Genomic DNA, 11,181 nt, shown 5'->3' on the forward strand with positions numbered 1-11,181 from the left:
AGGCCGGAGAGGGAGCCTGGACGTTTCCTGGTCTATGTGTGTGAGGCCCAGCCCTACAGGCCAGAGAGGGAGCCTGGACGTTTCCTGGTGTGTGTATGTGGGGCCCAGTCCTACAGGCCAGAGAGGGAGCCTGGACATTTCCGTGAGGCCCAGTCCCACAGGCTGGAGAGGGAGCCTGGACGTTTCCTGGTCTATGTGTGTGAGGCCCAGCCCTACAGGATGGAGGGAGCCTGGACGTTTCCTGGTGTGTCTATGTGGGGCCCAGTCCCACAGGCCGGAGAGGGAGCCTGGACGTTTCCTGGTCTATGTATGTGAGGCCCAGCCCTACAGGCCGGAGAGGGAGCCTGGACATTTCCTGGTGTGTGTGTGGGCCCAGTCCCACCCCGGGTGGGGAAGCCCAGCTGAGGGATTGTCGGACAATGCTGCACTCGGGGTACAGGGGCAGAGGACGTTGCCGGGATCGAGTGGTGTTTGGGCGAAGGGCAAATTCTTACCTCTTGTCCCTGGAGATTTTCAGCAGTTTCCTCTGGGCTTTTCGCAGCTCCTCCTGAAAACATTCCTGCTCCTGAAAAATCAGACAAGGGGAGTCAGCCACCGGATGGAGGGGGGAAACACGGCGGGGAGGGGGGAAACACGCCGGGGAGGGGGGAAACACGCCGGGGAGGGGGGAAACACGGCGGGGAGGGGAGGGGGGAAACACGCCGGGGAGGGGGGGGGGGGAAACACGCCGGGGAGGGGGGGGGGGGAAACACGCCGGGGAGGGGGGGGGGGGAAACACGCCGGGGAGGGGGGGAGGGGAGGGGGGAAACACGCCGGGGAGGGGAGGGGGGGGGGTGGGGACACGACGGGGAGGGGGGGACGGGGATTAAAAACCCTCACACCTTCCCTCAGTTCTTCCTCACCCGTCCCCAGTCCCTCGCCAGCCCCAGCCCCATCCCATCCCCCAATCGATCACCCCTCGCCTGCCCCTCCCCCCCACTCCGTCCGATCGCCCCCCTCCCCTGCCCAAATGCCCCACCCTCCCCAACCCGGTCCCTCGTCCATCCTCCCCAACCCCAGCCCCTCACCCCCCCAACCCCTCCCCCACCCGATCGCCCCCCAACCTCGTCCCTTCACCCCCCCAGTCCCCAGCCCCCCAACCCCTCCCCCGTCCGATCGCCCCCCCCACCCCGTCCCTCGTCCATTCCCCCCTCAGTCCCCCTCCCCCCACCCCGTCCCTCGTCCATTCCCCCCCCCACCCCGTCCCTCGTCCATTCCCCCCTCAGTCCCCCTCCCCCCACCCCGACCCTCGTCCATTCCTCCCCCCCAGTCCCCCACCCCGTCCCTCACCCAGCACCCCCCTCCCCTCCCCCCACCCCGTCCCTCACCCAGCACCCCCCCCCCTCCCCCCACCCCGACCCTCGTCCATTCCCCCCCCCCCCGTCCCTCACCCAGCACCCCCCTCCCCTCCCCCCACCCCACCCCGTCCCTCACCCAGCACCCCCCTCCCCTCCCCCCACCCCGACCCTCACCCAGCACCCCCCTCCCCCCACCCCACCCCGTCCCTCACCCAGCACCCCCCTCCCCTCCCCCCACCCCGTCCCTCACCCAGCACCCCCCTCCCCTCCCCCCACCCCGTCCCTCACCCAGCACCCCCCTCCCCTCCCCCGTCCCTCACCCAGCACCCCCCTCCCCTCCCCCCACCCCGTCCCTCACCCAGCACCCCCCTCCCCTCCCCCTACCCCGTCCCTCACCCAGCACCCCCCTCCCCTCCCCCCACCCCGTCCCTCACCCAGCACCCCCCTCCCCTCCCCCCACCCCGTCCCTCACCCAGCACCCCCCTCCCCTCCCCCCACCCCGTCCCTCACCCAGCACCCCCCTCCCCTCCCCCCACCCCGTCCCTCACCCAGCACCCCCTCCCCCCCAGTCCCCACCCCCCACCCCGTCCCTCACCCAGCATCCCCCTCCCCTCCCCCCACCCCGACCCTCGTCCATTCCCCCCCCCCCAGTCCCCAGCCCCTCACCCCGACCCTCACCCAGCACCCCCCTCCCCTCCCCCCACCCCGACCCTCGTCCATTCCCCCCCCCCCAGTCCCCAGCCCCTCACCCCGTCCCTCACCCAGCACCCCCCTCCCCTCCCCCCACCCCGACCCTCGTCCATTCCCCCCCCCCCCGTCCCTCACCCAGCACCCCCCTCCCCTCCCCCCACCCCGACCCTCGTCCATTCCCCCCCCCCCAGTCCCCAGCCCCTCACCCCTCACCCCGTCCCTCACCCAGCACCCCCCTCCCCTCCCCCCACCCCGACCCTCGTCCATTCCCCCCCCCCCCCAGTCCCCAGCCCCTCACCCCGTCCCTCACCCAGCACCCCCCTCCCCTCCCCCCACCCCGTCCCTCACCCAGCACCCCCCTCCCCTCCCCCCACCCCGACCCTCGTCCATTCCCCCCCCCCCAGTCCCCAGCCCCTCACCCCGTCCCTCACCCAGCACCCCCCTCCCCTCCCCCCACCCCGTCCCTCGTCCATTCCCCCCCCCACCCCGTCCCTCGTCCATTCCCCCCTCAGTCCCCAGCCCCCAGCCCCTCACCCCGTCCCTCACCCAGCACCCCCCTCCCCTCCCCTCCCCCCACTTACGTAGACGAGGAACTTGAGTTTGCGTTTGAGGTTCTTATACTTCCTCCTGTAGTCGGTTTCTGATTGTCCGTTCATCCCTAAAACACACAACACACCGTCAGAACCACAGGACCGAGACACGGCACACGGGGTGTGGGTGCAGTCAGGGGTCACTGTGCCCCGGGGGTAGGAGTTCAAGGGGTCACTATCTCTTTAATATTCGATGACAGCTGTCAGTCAGTTTAAAGGCAGCGATTGTCCCCTTCAAGGGCCACAACCATTAAACTGTAAATTAAACAAAACTTTTCAATCGAATTTAAATCAAATTAAAATTCAGTTCCAGAGGATCAAACGCCCCCCTCGACGGCCCGCTGCCCGGACTGATTAATGGCCACCTTGACCAGGCCCTACGAGGAGGCCCTCCGAACTGCCCGCTCCCCTCCACACCGGATGGGTAAAGATCAGGAGTGTGGGGCAGCGATTGAGCAGCGGAAGAGGCATTCACTGCCTCCCATCGTGTGTACACCTGGAACACGGGACCCCTTCCAGGCCACGCAAAGTGCACGCGGTATGGGAGTGCGTCTAACCATGCTGCCCGCAACTCTCCACACCAAACTCCCCGATGGGAAGGGGAGTGTCTCCAGGGTAGTGAGCCCTCCCCCCGGTCTACCTCCGGACGGTGAGGTAGTGCACCAAGGTGTGTCCGGACGTGCAGTGTGTTTGGGCACGGTGGATAATCTCGGAGAGACGGTTCATGCTGTCGGCACCAGCTCCCGAGCGAGGCTTCATAGAATGGCAGAGAGTTACAGCGCGGGAGGAGGCCATTCCGGCCCATCGTGTCCGCTCCGGCCGACCAAGACCTCTCCCGGCCTAATCCCACGTTCCCGCTCTCGCTCCCTCGCCCTGTAGCACTTCAAGGTGCACTGCCAAATGTGCTGAGGGTTTCTGCCTCTATCCCCCCTTTCAGGCCGTGAGTTCCAGACCCTGCCCCAGACCCCCACCACCCTCTGGGTGAAGACATTTCCTCTCAAATCCCCTCAAAACCTCCCCCCAATTACTTTCAATCCACGCCCCCTGGTTGTTGACCCCTCTGCCCAGGGAAACAGGTCCGTCCTATCCACTCTATCCAGGCCCCTCATCATTTTATATACCTCAATCAGGTCTCCCCTCAGCCTTCTCTGTTCCAAGGGAAACAGACCCCAGCCTATCCAATCTTTCCTCATCGCCAAAATTCTCCAGTCCCAGCAACATCCTGGTAAATCTCCTCTGTACCCTCTCCAGTGCAACATCCTGGTAAATCTCCTCTGCACCCTCTCCAGTGCAACATCCTGGTAAATCTCCTCTGTACCCTCTCCAGTGCAACATCCTGGTAAATCTCCTCTGTACCCTCTCTAGTGCAACATCCTGGTAAATCTCCTCTGTACCCTCTCTAGTGCAACATCCTGGTAAATCTCCTCTGCACCCTCTCCAGTGCAATCACATCCTTCCTGTAATGTGGTGACCAGACCTGCACGCAGTACTCCAGCTGTGGTCTAACCAGTGTTTTATACAGTTCAAGCATAACCCCCCCTGCTCTTGTATTCCATGCCTCGGCCAATAAAGGCAAGTATTCCGTATGCCTTCTTAACCACCTTATCCACCTGGCCTGCTACCTTCAGGGATCTGTGGACCTGCACTCCAAGGTCCCTGTGTTCCTCGACACTTCTCAGTGTCCTACCATTTAATGTGTATTCCCTCGCCTTGTTAGCCCTCCTCAAATGCATCACCTCTCACTTCTCCTGATTAAACTCCATTTGCCACTGCTCTGCCCACCTGACCAGTTCATCGATATCTTCCTGCAGTCCGCAGGTTTCTTCTTCATCATCAACCACACGGCCGATGTTAGTGTCATCTGCAAACTTCTCAATCATACCCCCTATATACAAGTCTATATGTACCACAAAAAGCCAGGGACCCAGCACTGAGCCCTGTGGAACCCCACTGGAAACATCCTTCCAGTCACAAAAACACCCATCAACCATTACCCTTTGCTTCCTGTCTGAGCAAATTTTGGATCCAACTTGCCAATTTACCCTGGATCCCATGGGCTTTCACTGTCGTGACCAGTCTGCCATGTGTTGCATCACACTCCTGACTTGTGCCTTGTAGATGGTGAAAAGACTTTGGGGAGTCAGGAGGTGAGACACTGCAGAATACCCAGCCTCTGACCTGCTCTTGTTGCCACAGTATTGATGTGGCTGGTCCAGTTAAGTTTCTGGTCAATGGTGACCCCCAGGATGTTGATGGTGGGGGATTCGGTGAAGATAATGCTGCTGAATATCAAGGGGAGGTGGTTAAGACTCTCGCTTGTTGGAGATGGTCATTGCCTGGCACTTGTGTGGTGTGAATGTTACTTGCCACTTATCAGCCCGAGCCTGAATGTTGTCCAGGTCTTGCTGTATGTGGGCACGGACTGCTCCATTATCTGAGGAGTTGTGAATGGAACTGAACATTGTGCAGTGATCAGCGAACATCCCCACTTCTGACCTTAGGATGGAGGGAAGGTCATTGATGAAGCAGCTGAAGATGTTTGGGCCGAGGACACTGCCCTGAGGAACTCCTACAGCGAAGGTTCATCAGACTGATTCCTGGGATGGGGGGATTGTCCTACAAGGAGGGATTGAGGAGACTAGGCTGATATTCGAGAGTTTAGGTGATCTCAGTGAAACATACAAAATTCTTAGAGCTTGATAGGGTAGATGCAGGGAGGATGGTTCCCCGGGCTGGGGAGTCCAGAACTAGGGGTCACAGTCTCAGGATATGGGCTCGGCCATTTAGGGCTGAGATGAGGAGGAATTTCTTCACTCAGAGGGGGGTGAATCTTTGGAGCTCTCTACCATTCAGCCCCTCGAGCCTGTTACACAGGAACAGGAGGAGGCCCATTCAGCCCCTCGAGCCTGTTACACAGGAACAGGAGGAGGCCCATTCAGCCCCTCGAGCCTGTTACACAGGAACAGGAGGAGGCCCATTCAGCCCCTCGAGCCTGTTACACAGGAACAGGAGGAGGCCCATTCAGCCCCTCGAGCCTGTTACACAGGAACAGGAGGAGGCCATTCAGTCCCTCGAGCCTGTTACACAGGAACAGGAGGAGGCCCATTCAGCCCCTCGAGTCTGTTACACTGGAACAGGAGGAGGCCCATTCAGCCCCTCGAGCCTGTTACACAGGAACAGGAGGCGGCCCATTCAGCCCCTCGAGTGTGTTACACAGGAACAGGAGGAGGCCCATTCAGCCCCTCGAGCCTGTTACACAGGAACAGGAAGAGGCCCATTCAGCCAAAGGGCTATGAAGGCTCAGTCGTTGAGTATATTCAAGACAGACAGCAATAGATTTTTGGATATTAAGAGAATCGAGGGATATGGGGGAAAATCGGGCAGGGAAGTGGAGTTGAGATTGAAGATCAGCCATGATATTGAATGGTGGAGCAGGCTCGAGGGGCCGAATGGCCGACTCCTGCTCCTTATGTTGTTATGTAGGTGTGGATTCCTGAGCAGCGGCACCTGGAGGAGAGCCAACACTCCTGGGCGAGGGTGGGGGAAGAGACCCTGATCCATTCCTGGCCAAAGACAGGCAGCCCCCGCTGGGAGGCAGAGTCGAACATGCCCAGGTTTACAAACAGGGGCTGCGTTTTGCAATGGAGGCCTCTCTCTCTCACTCACTGTGTCTCTCTCTTTCTCGCGCTTTCAGTGTCTGGCTGTGTCTCTCTTACGCGCTGTGTCTGTCTTTGTCTCTCTCGACATAAGAAATAGGAGCAGGAGTGGGCCATTCGGCCCCTCGAGCCTGCTCCGCCATCTAATACCATCATGGCTGATCCGATCAAGGACTCAGCTCCACTTCCCCGCCCGCTCCCCATAACCCTTCACTCCCTTATCGCCCAAAAATCTGTCTATCTCCACCTTAAATATATTCAATGTCCCAGCCTCCACAGCTCTCTGGGGCAGAGAATTCCACAGATTTACAACCCTCTGAGAGAAGAAATTCCTCCTCATCTCAGTTTTAAATGGGCAGCCCCTTATTCTAAGACCATGCCCCCTAGTTCTAGTCTCCCCCATCAGTGGGAACATCCTCTCTGCATCCACCTTGTCGAGCCCCCCTCATAATCTGATACGTTTCCATAAGATCACCTCTCATTCTTCTGAACTCCAATGAGTAGAGGCCCAACCTCCTCAATCTATCCTCATAAGTCAACCCCCTCATCCCCGGAATCAACCGAGTGAACCTTCTCTGAACTGCCTCCAAAGCAAGTATATCCTTCCTTAAATACGGAGAGCAAAACTGCACGCAGTATTCCAGGTGTGGCCTCACCAATACCCTGTATAAATACACACAGTATTACAGGTGTGTCCTCACCCAACATAGAAACATAGAAAATAGGTGCAGGAGCAGGCATTCGGCCCTTCGAGCCTGCACCAACATTCAATAAGATCATGGCTGATCATTCCCTCAGTACCCCTTTCCAGCTTTCTCTCCATACCCCTTGATCCCTTTAGCCGTAAGGGCCACATCTAACTCCCTCTTGAATATATCCAATGAACTGGCCTCAACAACTCTCTGCGGCAGGGAATTCCACAGGTTAACAACTCTCTGAGTGAAGAAGTTTCTCCTCATTTCAGTCCTAAATGGCTTACCCCTTATCCTTAGACTGTGACCCCTGGTTCTGGACTTCCCCATCATCGGGAACAATCTACCTGCATCTAACCTGTCCCGTCCCGTCAGAATCTTGTATGTTTCTATGAGATCCCCTCTCATCCTTCTAAACTCCAGTGAATAAAGGTCCAGTTGATCCAGTCTCTCCCCATATGTCAGTCCAGCCATCCCGGGAATCAGTCTGGTGAACCTTCGCTGCACTCCCTCAATAGTAAGAACGTCCTTCCTCAGATTAGGAGACCAAAACTGAACACAATACTCCAGGTGGGGCCTCACCAAGGCCCTGTACAACTTCAGTAAGACCTCCCTGCTCCTATACTCAAATCCTCTCACTATGAAGTCCAACATACCATTTGCCTTCTTCACCGCCTGCTGTACCTGCATGCCAACCTTCAATGACTGATGTACCATGACACCCAGGTCTCGTTGCACCTCCCCTTTTCCTAATCTGTCACCATTCAGATAATATTCTGCCTTCCTGTTTTTGCCCCCAAAGTGGATAACCTCACATTATACTGCATCTGCCATGCATTTGGCCACTCATCTAACCTATCCAAGGCACCCTGCAGCCTCTTAGTGTCCTCCTCACAGCTCACACCGCCACCCAGTTTAATGTCATCTGCAAACTTGGAGATATTACACTCAATTCCTTCACCTAAATCATTACTGTATATTGTAAATAGCTGGGGTCCCAGCACGGAGCCCTGCGGTACCCCACTAGTCACTGCCTGCCATTCTGAAAAGGACCCGTTTATCCCGACTCTCTGCTTCCTGTCTGCCGACCAGTTCTCTATCCACGTCAGTACATTACCCCCAATACCATGTGCTTTAATTTTGCACACCAATCTCTTGTGTGGGATCTCGTCAAAAGCCTTTTGAAAGTCCAAATACACCACATCCACTGGTTCTCCCTTGTGCTCTACTAGTTACATCCTCAAAAAATTCCAGAAGATTCATCAAGCATGATTTCCCTTTCATAAATCCATGCTGACTTGGGCCGATCCTGTCACTGCTTTCCAAATGCGCTGGCTGCAATTACATCTTTAATAATTGATTTCAACATTTTCCCCACCACTGATGTCAGGCTAACCGATCTATAATTACCCGTTTTCTCTCTCCCTCCCTTTTTTAAAATAAATACAGAAATACACAGTAATATTACAGATTTATAGAATTACACACACTACCCCAGGTTTATAAAAATATACACACTAACCCAGATTTATATAAATACACACACTATCCCAGGTTTATATAATATTACAGATTTAAATAATTACATAGAAAAACATAGAAAATAGGTGCAGGTGCAGGCCATTCGGCCCTTCTAGCAAGCACCGCTATTCAATGAGTTCATGGCTGAACATGCAACTTCAGTACCCCATTCCTGCTTTCTCGCCATACCCCTTGATCTCCTTATTGTAAGGACTACATCCAACTCCTTTTTGAATATATTTAGTGAATTGGCCTCAACAACTCTCTGCGGTAGAGAAATCCACAGGTTCACCACTCTCTGGGTGAAGAAGTTTCTCCTCATCTCGGTCCTAAATGGCTTACCCCTTATCCTTAGTCTGTGACCACTGGTTCTGGACTTCCCCAACATTGGGAATATTCTTCCTGCATCTAACCTGTTTAAACCCATCAGAATTTTAAATGTTTCTATGAGATCCCCTCTCATTCTTCTGAACTCCAGTGAATACAAGCCCAGTTGATCCAGTGTTTCTTGATATGTCAGTCCCGCCATCCCGGGAATCAGTCTGGTGAACCTTCGCTGCACTCCCTCAATAGCAAGAATGTCCTTCCTCAAGTTAGGAGACCAAAACTGTACACAATACTCCAGGTGTGGCCTCACCAAGGCCCTGTACAACTGTAGCAACACCTCCCTGCCCCTGTATTCAAATCCCCTCGCTATGAAGGCCCACGTGCCATTTGCTTTCTTAACCGCCTGCTGTACCTGCATGGCCAACCTTCAATGACTGATGTACCATGACACCCAGGTCTCGTTGCACCTCCCCTTTTCCTAATCTGTCACCATTCAGATAATAGTCTGTCTCTCTGTTTTTACCACCAAAGTGGATAACCTCACATTTATCCACATTATACTGACATCTGCCATGCATTTGCCCACTCACCTAACCTATCCAAGTCGCTCTGCAGCCTCATAGCATCCTCCTCGCAGCTCACACTGCCACCCAACTTAGTGTCATCCGCAAATTTGGAGATACTGCATTTAATCCCCTCGTCTAAATCATTAATGTACAGTGTAAACAGCTGGGGCCCCAGCACAGAACCTTGCGGTACCTCACTAGTCACTGCCTGCCATTCTGAAAAGTCCCCATTTACTCCTACTCTTTGCTTCCTGTCTGCCAACCAGTTCTCAATCCACGTCAGCACACTACCCCCAATCCCATGTGCTTTAACTTTGCACATTAATCTCTTGTGTGGGACCTTGTCGAAAGCCTTCTGAAAGTCCAAATACACCACATCAACTGGTTCTCCCTTGTCCACTCTACTGGAAACATCCTCAAAAAATTCCAGAAGATTTGTCAAGCATGATCTCCCTTTTACAAACCCATGCTGACTGGGGCCTATCCTGTCACCTGACCCACCGCCGAGCTCAGCTTTAATTACACTTTAATCTTTACTCCCCCCAGTCACAAACTCACCTCAGCCCCACAAACAAGCGCCGGAAGTGCTCTTTTTGAACCTTGCCCTCCCGCCGGATGTCGGATGCCCGGACTACAACTTCCAGAGTGCCCGAGGACGACGCCTGCGCAGCGCGGACCCCCCGGCACTCCGTCTCTTAGCAACCGCGACGGCCCGCGCCGCGGGCGGCCAGACCCGCCTGCACGCACCACCGCGCTCTGTGATTGGTCCGCCCGCCCGTCCGTCAATCGCCGACGCCCGCCCACTGCCAGGTTACTCGGCGCGGGGACTGGTCCCGCCCGCCCGCCAATCACAACCGCCTCCCGCCCCCGTCGCGCGCTGTGATTGGTTCGGCGGCCTGTCAATCTCCGCCCGCTGGCGGGCCGGGCTGGGTGGGCTGCGATCACCGGGCGCTATGATTGGTCCGCTCGCATGTCAATCAGCAATGACCGCCCCTCAACTGGTCACTCTGAGCTGTGACTGCTGACAGTGAGCGGACCAATCACAGCGCAGAGTGACCAGTTGAGGGACGGTCATTGCTGATTGACAGATGAGCAGACCAATGAGCGCCAATATATTGGCAGACGGAGTACAATGTATAATATTATATATATTAAATTTGGCAGATGGAGTACAATGTATATTATATATATTAAATTTAGCAGATAGAGTACAAAGTATAATATTATATATATAAAATTTTAGCAGATGGAGTACAATGTATATTATATATATTAAATTTAGCAGATGGAGTACAAAGTATAATATCATATATATTAAATTTAGCAGATGGAGTATAATGTATAATATATATTATATTTAGCAGATGGAGTACAATGTATAATATTATATATATTAAATTTGGCAGATGGAGTACAATGTATATTATATATATTAAATTTAGCAGATGGAGTATAATGTATAATATTATATATATTAAATTTAGCAGATGGAGTACAATGTATATTATATTTATAATAAATTTGGCAGCTGGAGTACAATGTATAATATTATATATATTAAATTTAGCAGATGGAGTGCAATGTAAATTATATATATTAAATTTGGCAGCTGGAGTACAATGTATAATATTATATATATTAAATTTAGCAGATGGAGTATAATGTATATTATATATATTAAATTTGGCAGATGGAGTATAATGTATAATATCATATATATAAAATTTAGCAGATGGAGCATAATGTATAATATTATATATATTAAATTTGGCAGATGGAGTACAATGTATAATATTATATAT

The 11,181-nt window shown here is 54.3% G+C and overlaps 1 long non-coding RNA gene across 1 annotated transcript; it reads right to left on the bottom strand.

The window, feature by feature from the left end:
• Positions 1-491: 491 nt before the first annotated feature.
• Positions 492-10,050, bottom strand: LOC139257429 (uncharacterized). The gene is made up of 3 exons (XR_011592299.1): positions 9,938-10,050; positions 2,609-2,685; positions 492-565 (listed from the first exon to the last, which is right to left on the bottom strand). It is a non-coding gene; the product is annotated as an uncharacterized lncRNA (long non-coding RNA).
• Positions 10,051-11,181: the final 1,131 nt, after the last annotated feature.

Source organism: Pristiophorus japonicus, unplaced genomic scaffold (genome assembly GCF_044704955.1).
Source record: "Pristiophorus japonicus isolate sPriJap1 unplaced genomic scaffold, sPriJap1.hap1 HAP1_SCAFFOLD_838, whole genome shotgun sequence".
In the NCBI taxonomy this organism is placed as follows: Eukaryota; Metazoa; Chordata; class Chondrichthyes; family Pristiophoridae; genus Pristiophorus; species Pristiophorus japonicus.